The 13,542-nt window shown below is 40.5% G+C and overlaps 1 protein-coding gene across 6 annotated transcripts in view; it reads right to left on the reverse strand.

The window, feature by feature from the left end:
• The window catches only part of MBD5 (methyl-CpG binding domain protein 5), a 150,406-nt gene that overhangs the window by 84,145 nt on the left and 52,719 nt on the right, over positions 1-13,542 (reverse strand). The gene's annotated exons all lie outside the window — the stretch shown is intronic.

The raw sequence follows: 13,542 nt of genomic DNA on the forward strand, positions 1-13,542 counted from the left end.
TCAGAGGGACCTGGGGGGGCGATTGCCAGCTGGCTCAACAGGAGCCAGCAGTGTGCCCAGGGGGCCAAGGAGGGCAACGGCATCCTGGCTTGTGTCAGCACTGGCGTGGCCAGCAGGGACAGGGAAGGGATCTGAGCCCTGGGCTCGGCACTGGGGAGGCCGCCCCTCGCTGAGGGGGTTCAGTGTTGGGCCCCTCACCCCAAAAAGGCCATTGAATGACTCGAGCGTGGCCAGAGAAGGGCAACGGAGCTGGGGCAGGGTCTGGAGCACAGGTCTGCTGGGGAGCGGCTGGGGGAACTGGGGGGGTTCAGTCTGGAGAAGAGGAGGCTGAGGGGAGACCTCCTGGCCCTCTGCAACTCCCTGCCAGGAGGGGGCAGAGAGGGGGGATGAGTCTCTGGAGCCAAGGCCCCAGCGCCAGGCCCCGAGGGAACGGCCTCAAGCTGCCCAGGGCAGGGTCAGGCTGGCTCTGAGGAAGGATTTCTGTGCAGAAGGGGCTGTTGGGCCTTGGAATGGGCTGCCCAGGGCAGGGGGGAGTCCCCGGGATCCCTGGGGGGGTTGAAGAGTCGGGCTGAGCCAGCGCTGAGGGATCTGGGGGAGTTGGGAACGGTCAGGGGGAGGGTCATGGCTGGGCTGGAGGAGCTTCAGGGGCTTTTCCAACCCAGAGGATTTTGTGAGTCCTGCAGCCCAGATATGACACTTCCTCTTGCCTCTCTAACTGTCCCGTGTACGACCTATGGATACCCAACTGCTGAGGAACCCTGCCTTTAATGGGGTGAAGTTACCAGTTATTAAGCTTCCCTCTGGAAGCATTTTTTTGGAATGCGGCAAAACCTGGTATTTCTTAAACATCTAATGAGTACAAGTCTTCCCAAGCTGATTTACTCAGTTTTATCTCCTCCTGGATATATTGAACAAATGCAGTTTCTTTCAAAAGCCTCAGCATAATCTGGGACTTGCAGCACTGTGAACCACTGCCCATGCCATGTAAATGTCCATCACAAAAGCACCAGCTGTTGACGTCCTATTATCAAATGCTATACCCACCACCATACTACTGCAACACCCAACCAGCACTTCACACAGAAAGAAAACCTCCTCCAGATGAGTCATCAGGGGGGGTTTTGTTGGTTTTTTGGCACCAATACGGATCAGAGTAAAGTATCAAAACATGCAGGAAATCTCTCCTCCTGCATCCCAAATCTTTAAAGCCATTTTTGGACTTGTAGGCACAAACCACTGAAACAACAACAGACGAAGAGACAGTTTGATACCTGAAAAGGACCGGCCAAAGGCCTTAAATCTTGTACTCCCATCAAAATACATCCAAAGATATGTGGAATGTATTGAAAGTTGACTGCTAAAAAATTAAATAAATTAGGCAGACAGCTAGCCCTACCACTCTTTACTACATCGTTATGAAATGTCAAAGGTAAAAATCATACAGGCTCTAGAGATCACCAACATCTGTGTTTGAAACTACACCAAGATCATGTATTTGAGGGTGAGGTGAGTGAAAATTAGATAAAATGTGAGCTCTTCTAATGTTCAAAGACTGCCTTGAAGGTGCAGCACTTCTTTAGCTATTTTAGCATATTTTCTTTAGAAGCACAGATTAGGTTTGGGTTTTTACTGTAGTTTTTTGCTTCCAAGTCTTGAAAGTATTTGCTCGGCGTTCTCTGCTTTGAGCTTTCAGCAATAGTTCTGTATTTCGCTTTACTGTCAAGCCTTGAACTGCAGTGGACAAGGACAAGCTCCGGGTGTGCTGTGTCCATCAGGACAACCAGTCAGGAGGGAGCAGCGTGTGAAGACAGGTAAGTGGAACCCACCTGAAAAAGTGTGATTCACATTTAGGGGCAAGGGAGTGAGTGTCCCTGCAGTCTTTAAAGATCTCATGTGGGCAACTGCATGGTCAGACACCAATTTCTGGAGAGCTCTTCTTCAGCAGACAGAGAGAACTTCGAAGGAGTCCATGACAAATGCATACAATGTAGATTTGGATAAATCCGGATGTGTCAGAGGTTAACCCACCATTTAAATTTCTTGGCCAAACCATGATCCTAGTAATTTATTGAATTTAAATCACCAAGTTGCAGAAGTCATGGAAAAATCTACTAAAGAAATGATCCATGTTCATCTTCTCTAAAAAATCTTCACAAGAGAATCTCGTTGGAAATATCTTCAATACTCCTCCAAAATCTTTATATTTTACCTTTCATTAGAGCAAAAGAATCAAGGAAATCGATGACACAGATGGCTTCAGCATTCAGACAGTGTTCCTTACTATTGCCAAAGAACAGCTTTTAGATGGGACAAAAAACTAAATTAATTCAAGGACAGATAAAGTATTTAACTGGTCTGGAATCTCTAGCCTAGAGCTCGTACTACAAAACATGCTGCAAAAGTATCTAAACGTGTCAAATCCAGAAGAAGAGCCAGGTATTTTGAATGAGATGCCTATCCAGCAATGAAACACACTTCAATTAATACAGCACTGTATTTTGTGAACATAACTGAAACACTTTTTCAGTTCTGCCATCAACTTCCACAGAGCCGGGACCTACCTTAGACTTCAGTAACTGTGTATGAACAACAAATGTAACCTCAAATCTGCCCGCTTTAAAAATCACCTTCTAATCATCACTAAACGACCACATTTAGTTCAGTGCCAAAACGTAACAGTTCAATCCTAGACTCGTGTTTTATCAATTTCCACTTCTACCTAAACAAGTAATTTACTGTTGTATCAGTCCAGCGGATATTTTGTACGTTGAGGTTTGTTCCCCCCCACCTGCTTTTCAGTGAACACATCCTATTATTGTAATTATTATATGAACATGAATCTAAGCTAAAACTTACTCTCTTTAAGAAACAGAGTCCTGCTGATCCAACAGAGAAGGAAGCATCTACAGCCCCTGCCTCCCCTCCCTTCAGCTCACTTGCCAGCACATACAGCTCCCAGGCTGAGGGGCTAAACTGGTTTTAGCTTCTTATATACTTAGTTCTGAATTTAGGAATTGATCATGGAGGAGGAGGGCAGACCCTTCTTTTGTTCCAGTCACAAATATAATCCCCCTGAGCTGAACCCAAACCTCACTTATGGCTTTAGCTGCTCCTGAAGAAGAGCTCCCCAACGGGCAAGGCCAGACCGTGTTGGTCACAGAGCACTGAGGGATCCTGCAGAAGTCAGTATGTGGAGTGTAGGTTCTCAGTATACAGCAATGCCATTTTTCCTTATCACAGAATTTTGTGGTTGTCTGTATATCTGGGGCAGCGCTAGCCTTAATAAATGTTTTAGCCTCCAAAAAAAATCTCTAAATTCTATATAACACCTGTTTCTATCAGCAAGTTAAGGGATAAAGCAGTAACGCAGGTCAGTCCTGCTGCAAACTTGTAGGTAAAAAGTATTTTTTTATAATGTATATTTTTATAACATTATTTTTTATAATTTAAGCTCTACGTATCGATTTTATGCTAGAGAGCCATAGCAGAAGTATGCTAGGCTACGTTTCTTAGAACACTTTTTGCAATTCATTTACACAAAAGTGGCTTTCACGAGCTTTTCTCAATTGACGTAATATTTTTCTTTTTGCAAATATCTCAAGAAAATGCTAAAGCACGTGTAGATCTAAGGGAGATAAAGAAAATATACCACACTATATACAATTATGAAAGACTGTTTGTATAAACAGGGAGAAAATATTTAAATCCTTCTAGATGAAAGGTAGAGCATTATTAATTTGATATAAATGCAATTTCTTACTATTACGGGTAATTAAAGACGGAAACAGTTTTCTAGGTGAAACGGTGAGCTCACCATCACTTCCAGACCTTGAAACAAGATCAGGCAGCTTCCAAACAGGAGGAGTTTTAATTCAGGTTCTACGAAAAGTGATAGGCTGCATGCTGAAGGAAGCCAGAAAACAGCCACTCTAGTCTCATCTGCCCTTTGGGTTCAATTCCCTTACTCAGATGCCAAAAAACCCCCCAGGACCTGTCTTGGGCAGGAAAGTAAAATAAGCGGGGTAGATACATAGAAGGAAGACACAACTAAAGAATCTACATCCAGTTGAAGGCACCACTTCCATCTTCACTCGAAGATCCACTTTTACAACAAGCGTTTCTCGTTTGAAAGCGCCGAGCCCCATCGGATGCGGGCTGTGGTCTGCATCTCCAGACCTTGCTGCTTCACCCTCATCAGCTTCTTCACTACCCCGCTCCCTGCAGCTGCAGCCAGGCTGGTTCACTTGTAATTATAAACCATTTTTTACTGTCTCGGATGGAATTTTAACCTTGCCTTCCCGTAGCCCAAATCAAAACTATTCATAAGGAATGTGTAATTTTATACGTTTAGATGGGACAATCCTGACAATCTAATGTGAGGGCATCGAACCTCATTCGGAAACATCTGTGTCAAACCATTGACTTGTCCTCTCCCACGAGAGAATTTCAAAACACCGTATCTTACAGCTGAAAGACAGAGTCCCTCAGAGTTGCTACAGTGAATATTTAAGTTAATTTTTCTACAGATAAACTGGGAATGACAAGCTTTTTGGTAAAACGTACCAGTAGATCATCCTAAAGCAGCGGCCTGTTTCGCTAAAAAGAACCTAGGAAAGATCTTTTTCATGTCCTACGAGGGCAAAAACTCCACCATTTTCTAAGATCTTTGTGCCGCCAAAATGAAATGTCAATATTCTGCTCACACTGGGAACGTAAGGCTGCTTTTTTCTTTTTAGATGAAAAGAGACTAAATAAAAATAGATGTGTTTGGGATGGTACTCCCACCATCTTTAAACAAGTAGGCAAAAAAGATCTTTTTTTTTTTTTTTTTGGTCATTTGAAATGGCATACCTATTTTTAAAGATTTGAGGTTTTAGATCAACAATATAATTTAAGAAAAATAACGAAAATCATCATTTTTACGTACGTACTGCTTCATCATAATTTCCACCAAAAAGATATTAGAAAGGAGTCTTTTAAGTACAAAAGAAACAGACAAAACCCAACTGAATTATGGAAACACATTTGGTAGTAACTACTGAATTTTATACCATCGTGCTGAGGAAGGTGCCTGGCTCACTTTTTACTCCTCTCAATTCTCTCTAAAAGATGACACTGTAAAATAGCAGTTTTTTACAAGATTGCAGGTATGCAGATAAGGTACAGGGCTATCCACAGGCTTAATATTATTCATGACAGATGGCAAAATCATCTAAATATTGGCAATGTGGCATTTTTTTTAAAGTAGCATCATCTAAATCAGCAATTTGCTAACTTGCAACACTGGAAGACACACATTTTGCAGTTTCATAATATGAATGAATTTGCAATGTGTTTTCAAGTGCCCCTTTTCAGGAACAACAGAGCTTTCCTCTAGCATCACCTGTTCCACATAATTTTTTTCCAAGGATCACAATCAGTTTTGATAAATATTAACTTGACCAAGGCATGGGCATAAATTTCTGTTGATATAACAGTTAAAGACAGTTTACAATGATTTTTACACTTGAAATGGTATTATAACAGAATGATATCTGGTAAAATGATCTACTGATCAATCTTCTGCATAGACAAAATAATATACTAATATCATTTAAGTTTATGTTGAATCAATCATGTTTTTCAGCTAGTAGCAGTTACCAAGTCTTCTTCAAGTCCACCGAAACACTGACATTAAACTTTAATCAGGTAAAAGTTTTCTTACTTTTTCTAGCTGTGAAATTTCATACTACACACAAGGTACTCAATAACTTCACCAAGGTCTCTTGAATATGAATATCTGGGATTTGTAAGTCTGTGAAGAGGCCAAAAGTTGGCAGGCAACTAACGACCAAGTTAATTTAAATTTAAATTTAAATTTTAAAAAATTAAAACATTTATTCTATGTTCTTAACTAATTACAGAGATGTAGTATGGGAACATACAGTGTATTTATCCACTCTGGAAGACATCTCACTCTGTCAAAGCTACAGAACGCAAAAGCCAAGGACTTTGACTAATTCCAGTATCTATCTGTTGAATTTCCTTTCAGACTATGTAATACTATTTCTTCTTCAAGAGATGAAACTGTGTAAAAAAAAAAACAAAACCACATCAGAAGCATATGTGTCATGGGTATATATTTAATTCTATACTATGAGAATACAATATAAACTGAAAGCTACTATATGAGAACTTCATTCAACACAATGAGTATCTTCCAGCCAGAACACCTACATGTCAGACTATTCCAGGCTGCCATTATGCCTACTGTCAACTGTTCGTTTGCCTACAGAATATATCCTGTGAAAATGTCACTTGCTGTCACTCAAATGCTTAAATTATGCTTGAGATAAAAAGAAAATTAAAGGAAAAGAGATATGTACCTGAATCAATATAAATGTCTACACTGGAAAATGTATAAAACTTCCAACCAAGAATTAGTAGCCAAAGCAAAAATGCTGTGTTAGAATTATCTAGGTGAGGTTAAAGTATATACATTAAAATATATACAGTTTTTCCTCTTCTGCCTTTTATTGAAGGTGCACCTGTGGCCAGGTTTCCTTCTCCATTTCTTGTTCCCTTTGTCAGGACAGCAATTAAATGAGAATTCTGTCATGTATCTACCTTCTCACAAGCCATTACCAAAGCACGCACAAGACTCAACAATGAACATTTCCATTTATGTATCAACAGTATAAGAATAGCATTTTTTTTCCTAACATCCAAACAACATGCACCTCAAATACAATACAGTTCCTTTGAAAAATTCATGCTGGGATCTATGTACTAAACAGTTTTAGTTCCTGTATTAAGGACTCAAAAGATGGATGGAATTGATAAAAAATTACTTTTCACGATTGCTTTCAAATGGAAAGTTTAGTTCATTTATCCTTTTCTTAAGCTCAAGTATTTTTCTCCCACTCTTAGAATGATACCTATAAACTTTCATTCACTGAGGATTAAAAACCAAAAGAAATTTAATGAATCCTTTGAACTGATGTAATCTTAGTTTGGGAGACTACATTAAAGACAACTGTGGCAATTACTGAATCGCCTTGGTGAATATCTTACCTCTCATTAGGACTTTTCAGGAATGGGGTAAAAAATAAAAATAAACATTCGGTTTGCAATGACAGCTCTGGAGTATCACCACAGGTTTTCAGAAGAGTGGCGTTTTTCTTCAGAAACTTTGTGTGAGCCTGAATTTAAAAGCATCACTGGTTTTAATTTAAAAGCATTTCACTGAACTGGGATCCTTTAGGAGAAGAGACAAAGATGTTTGAGATTCACCGAGCTGGATCGACAGAAGCTAATGGGGGTAGAGATCTCCCTTCAGCAGAGATATACTGACAGAAGCCAGTTAAGAATCTGAAAAATGTCAATGCCTTGTTTAAAGGTAAACCAACAAAAGCAAGAATTAGTTTAATTTTAAAGCTCTTTATCAGTGTTGGAAAGCCACGGGAGTGCCAAGAGTTCATCCCTTCTCACCAGGCCCTTTAGAGAACCAAAGTCTTGCTTAACTGGGGAGGACTGCTAACAGCTCGACACGGAGCCAAGGAAAGCTCCTGCACCCTGTGCACTATAACGAGGACAGAAATGAGGAGAAAGGCCAACGTGGTTGGGTCTTTGCTGTGGGGACACTTGTATCTGGGACGAGCATCCGCTGCTCAGAATCACCAGCACCAGCTATCCAAACCAGCCACTGGGTGATCAACCACAGAACAGATCTCTCTTTTTTTGTATTTTCACTTTCCTTAACCACTTCAATACATTTTCATCATGATAGTGGGCCTCCAAGGATGTGAATTTATAGTAAGGGGAAAATAAAACTGAATTAAATAGCAAACCAGAAAAAAAAACCAAAACACTTCCACAATGTTTCAGGCCCCCTTCATGTAAAGAAAACTAACGGTTTCTTAGGTTTTCAGTAACAACTCTATTTTAGATTTGCTACCCTTCAGCTTCTTGTTAGAGCACTGTTTCTTCAGAAGGAATTATGAAAAAAAAAAAAAAAAAAAATCAAAGATCTGAAGTTGGTTTGGTGTTACAAAAGAATTATTCAGTTTGTCTTAGAAACCACATTCTAACTACATTCTTCCTTTAAATATTTTGTGTAATTAACAAATAATGACAGTAGCTCTTATCTGTTATTTTGAACCCATAGCTCTTGAGGGAAAAAACAAAGATAACGTGGCTTTTAGTTCACAGAAATTTCTTGATGTATTACAGGAACACATAAGGAGGGATACTTGTAAAACTTTCTAACATCACTGACAGTAATAATAAAAACCCCCAAAACTTTCTGGAGATATCCAGGTTACTGTGCTTGTATGTAGGCAACCAAGTCAGATGCTGTGTGAATGCACGCTTAGCTGCACTAAGAAAAGTTATATATTAAAAAAAGATTAATTTTAACAGTTTTGCTATGATGTTATTAATTTTAAAGAGAGATGCACTGCAGTATCAGAAATTTCTGCATTACTTAAATATTTAACTTTGAAATTACAATTAAACCACTGAGCTTGATTAATTTGGTAAGAGTAAAAAAAAAAAAGCGCTGGGAATATTTACTTTTGTTCAGGGTGCCTGCTGTTCCAATTTGTCAAAATGGAAAGCCCTTGTAGTTTGCAATATTTATTTACAGTATCTGCTTCTGGAAAAAGTTCAAAACGTCAGCCAGCATTTTATTTGAAAATTGTTTCAGAAAGACCAGCTGCAAAAGAAATGGAGACCACTGAAAACAAACTTCTTACTCTGGTGAAATGTGAAAAACTTGGCAGAAGAGGTATAAAATTTTCTGCTAAGGCAGAGAATGACCTGTCAAATCTATTATATTTGAAACATAGTCTAAAATCTTGCTCTAAAATGTATCTAAAAGTAGTGATATTGTACAGCATTGTAAGAATATCTTTTTCTTCCCCAAAAAAATTACTTAAATAATTTTTGTACAAGTAACTCTCCAATTAAGCAGGTTTGCCTTTATTAAATTTGAGAAGGTAGAAATGGTTTACATCTTGCATTAGAGACAGTAACTTGGGATTTTGCAGAAAACCCAACCCTTTCATATTAGAAGATGAAAGGGAGACAAAAAATTGACTGTTCTCAGAAAAACATTAAGGCTTCAGAAAAGACAATCGGACTGCTTGGTTTTAATGACAATTCAGGAAAAATTGTCCATCAATCCGGACTGCAGACTGCTTTAGGGAGAAAAATGATGCAACACGACACTGTTCCTTCTCTGTCTTAGAATAACTACAATCAAAACATTAGTAATGACACAGTTCTAAGACAAACTATTTAGAGAAGCACTGTGTATGCAGCGCCAAGTCATATGTTATATACTTCAGTATAATTAAAGAGCCTTAGAAATTCTGAAGTTTGGATAGCGAGAGGCTCCGTTTTGTGCAGCGATATATCACGAGTCCCAGAATTATGCAGTTCAGAAAGTTCTCAGAGACTACATGGCTTGCAGCTGGAGATGGCACAGGGGACTAAACATGTCGATCATTTTATCACGCAGCATTAAATTCTATCTAGCTACTAGAATTTTCCCTGTCCTGTTTTAAGATAAAACCACCAGAAACAGATGTAAACCTCACTCATCCCCCTTAAGTCTGCATAACCAGTTTTCTATTTTACGGATGCTGTATTTCTCTGATGTATTTTTGCACCATCCTAAGTGATTAACAAGAAAAAATATGATGAGGGCTTGTAATGCATTATTCTGGTTTCTTTCACTTGCTGAAATAAATAATACAAATCAATAAGTGTGTCCTGGTTTTGGCTGGGATAGAGCTAATTATTTTTTTTTTTCCTTCTTAGCAGGTAGAATAGTGCTGTGGTTTGGATTCAGTATGGGATTTGATATGAGAAGAATGCTGAAAATGTACTGATGTTTTCAGCTGTTGCCAAAAAATCAAAGACTTTTCAACTTCCCACGTTCTCCTAGCGCACAGGTACGCAGAAGCTGGGAGGGAGGACAGCCAAAGCAAGAGACCCAAACCGGAAAATGGACTGTTCCATATCATATAACGTCACACTCAGAACGTGGATAAGGGTTGACTGGGAAGCTCGCTCTTGCTTCTGGGGTTGTGGTTTCAGGACTCTCTATTCTCTGGGATCACTAGCTAGGAAGGGGCTGGGCATCAGTCAGCGGGTGGTGAGCAATCACAGTGTGCATTACTCATTTGTATTTTCACAGAATCACACAGAATCACCGAGGTTGGAAAAGCCCCTGAAGCTCCTCCAGCCCAGCCATGACCCTCCCCTTGACCGTTCCCAACTCCCCCAGATCCCTCAGCGCTGGCTCAGCCCGACTCTTCAACCCCTCCAGGGATCCCGGGGACTCCCCCCTGCCCTGGGCAGCCCATTCCAAGGCCCAACAGCCCCTTCTGCACAGAAATCCTTCCTCAGAGCCAGCCCGACCCTGCCCTGGGCAGCTTGAGGCCATTCCCTCGGGGCCTGGCGCTGGGGCCTTGGCTCCAGAGACTCATCCCCCCTCTCTGCCCCCTCCTGGCAGGGAGTTGCAGAGGGCCAGGAGGTCTCCCCTCAGCCTCCTCTTCTCCAGACTGAACCCCCCCAGTTCCCCCAGCCGCTCCCCAGCAGACCTGTGCTCCAGACCCTGCCCCAGCTCCGTTGCCCTTCTCTGGCCACGCTCGAGTCATTCAATGGCCTTTTTGGAGTGAAGAAGTTTTCTATCATTACCATTCTCATTATTATTTTAATTTGATTTTATTTCAATTATTAAACTGTTTTTATCTCAACCTATGAGTCTCCTTACCCTTACCCCTCCAATTCTCTCCCGCACTCCCCAGAGGAGTGGCTGCGTGGTGTTTGGCTGTTGCCCAGGTTTAACACAACAAAGCGCTGTCTCAGTTTACGGATGAGGAAAATCCACAACGTTCATGCTAAAACTGCTATACACATATTAAGAATACCCAGAAATTCCAAACTCTTTTCTAATACACGGTTTAAAGCTTTCTGAAACAGAGTTTTGGAAAAGTGAAGTTTCCATGTACATACAGGCTACAGCAAGGACACCATCTGGCAGAGGGCTGATCTTTGCAGTAGTTGTGTGTAGCCTTCCTAGCACTGGGCAGAGGCAGACTTAGCTCCTCCGTAGCACTTTGCAGTCACACTGAAGGAGCTACAAGGCTGCTGTACTGAAGTTGACTCGCATCAGCCAACTCGGAGCATAGGTAGAAAGATGTGCAACCTTCAAGACCCATCTCTGCAGCCTCATCCTGAGAAAAAAGGGTACAAATCTGGAGCCAGAAGAGAACTGTAATTCTGGAGAGTAAGTGAAATGAGGGAAGACTGGTACTGGTACTGTGTGAGAATGGATAATGAACTTGAAATAGAAACCGACTGACGTTAGAAATTACCTGGATGAGGGAGAATGGAAACAGAGATGCAGAATGTGAGACATACAAGGAACTAGGACACAAGTAAGAATGCCTGAATGTGAAACTGAGAACCAAGAAGAATGAAATCATGAATTGAAAAGAAGATGTCTAGGCCAACAATCTTTTCAATTCCTCTTCAAGGAGGATGACTGCTCTCGCTTTTCTGGCTTGAAAGAATCTTCACGGAGTGAGTACCCCAGTTCTGCAAGTACTGTAAAAAGCAAACAAACCTCAGCATCCCATCACCAGAGCTGGCAAGGAAAGCTCCTAGAACTGATAAATGTTCCTGCAAAATAACCTGGGCTTCAGAGACTGGGTTTTGCCAGAAAGTCTTAAGAGAAAACCTGTTGCTAAAAGGTTCACTAAAGCATAAAGGCCAATTCTTAAATTTTCTCTGAGGAGCAAGGTCTGAAGATGATATAGTGCAGAAGATCCAGAACAACACACCAAACAATTAAAAATACTAGATAGCTGTGTACTGATTAAATGCCATCTATTTAATGCAAGGATTTCCTTCTATAAAGAAAAATAGCATGTTATCATATAATTAAAGACGGCATGATTATGTACAAGGTACAAGTGGGTGAACCAAGGTCACTAAGGTTTTGAAGTATTAGACTGCCAGCACAGTAATGCGTATTAAATACAAAAAGCCCTTGCATTTAAAAATAGATCAAATGGAATAGAAACAAGTGTCTGCACATACCTATGTGCATTTTAGTATCAGTAGACAAAAAGAGTGCAAAATAAAAGCTAAGGTGTCAAGAATAAGAGCTAAATGGGTTTTTTTTGATTTTGTACGAGCATTCTGAGGTTTATCCACATGCACGTATTAAAACTTTAAGGAAATAACTAGTAAAACATTAACCTTACGGAAAGAAATACTTTCCCTGTCCCAGTTTTTCCACACGCAGAAAATGTTTTTTCATAACCAAATGCACGCTTTGATAATTATTACCCCAAAACATTTGGTCTTCCTCTACCAAATGTTGTAGGTCCTCATTTCAGAACAAATAAAAACATATGCAGAGGTTTCTCCTTGAAGGAAACAGTAACAACAAAACAAACCCAGAAATTTAACCTCAACATGGCAGAGGTATAAATAACCTCTCTCAGCTCAGTAGTGTTTATCTTTTAAATGAAAAAGTCTTCCATTCTGGAGGTAAAAAAAAAAAAAAAAGAGGAGAAAGAAAGAAAGAGAAAACAGCTTTCATTTCTTTCTTAATTTGAGCTTTGCTCTAACAAACAGCTACTGTTTGTTTCCTTATTTTAGGTCATGTAAGTCAGTTATGCATGCCTCACTTTTTAACTCTTTCCCACCTGCTATTCTTTTACATCTGGGAACTGAGAAAACATGGAATGACACAAAACCCAGTGGAACCAGGGCTGCGTTGGCCCAGGTTCATCTGCCAGTGCCCACTGCACACGGCGACATACACGAGTGACATCACATCCTAGTACCCCTGCTGATAAACCTGGGCTGGAAAAAAACCTCAGAAAAGTAAAAAAGAGGGTCATAGGAAAGCTCTGATGTATGTAAGAAGATACCAAAGGGGCAGCAAACCAGAAATTCATTACAAATGCTACATAAACGAGGTACTTAGTATTTGTAACACAGAACCTGCGTGTCCCAGCCTTGATGCTCCATCAGGCTGGGCCTGGGCTAACTATGCAGTTCCAAGAATTTCCTATTCGTACTGCTTGGAAAATGAGTTATAAAGATCTGCAGAACGAGGCCTTTCCCAGCAGAGCAAGGCTGCCCAGACATGCCTAAAGGAAGAAAATGAGTTACGAACACTGAGCAGACTTTGTCCTAAGTAGATCAGCGCCCGCTGTGTTGCGTCGCATGGTGTTGCACTGCAGGTGAAAAGAGTATCGATAGGGCCACAGCATCCTAACCAAACACAGTGAGTTTTATCCTTCAAATAAAACAGCTGATGAGAGCTCTTCAAAGTTCAGATTTGAGAACTAAGTAGCTTATTCACGAACTTATCCATCCCCCTTATTCAACAGCATTTTACATGCTTCATTTTGAAAAGTTGCAGATGAAGTTGCTGTATTCAGAAGTTCAAAAACGAAGCTGTACCCTCATTTTGGACCTGTCTACTAAAACAAAGAAAAGCAAATATGTAAATTTCTAGTGAATTAAAGTGCC

This window comes from Athene noctua, chromosome 7, assembly GCF_965140245.1.
Source record: "Athene noctua chromosome 7, bAthNoc1.hap1.1, whole genome shotgun sequence".
NCBI lineage: Eukaryota > Metazoa > Chordata > Aves > Strigiformes > Strigidae > Athene > Athene noctua.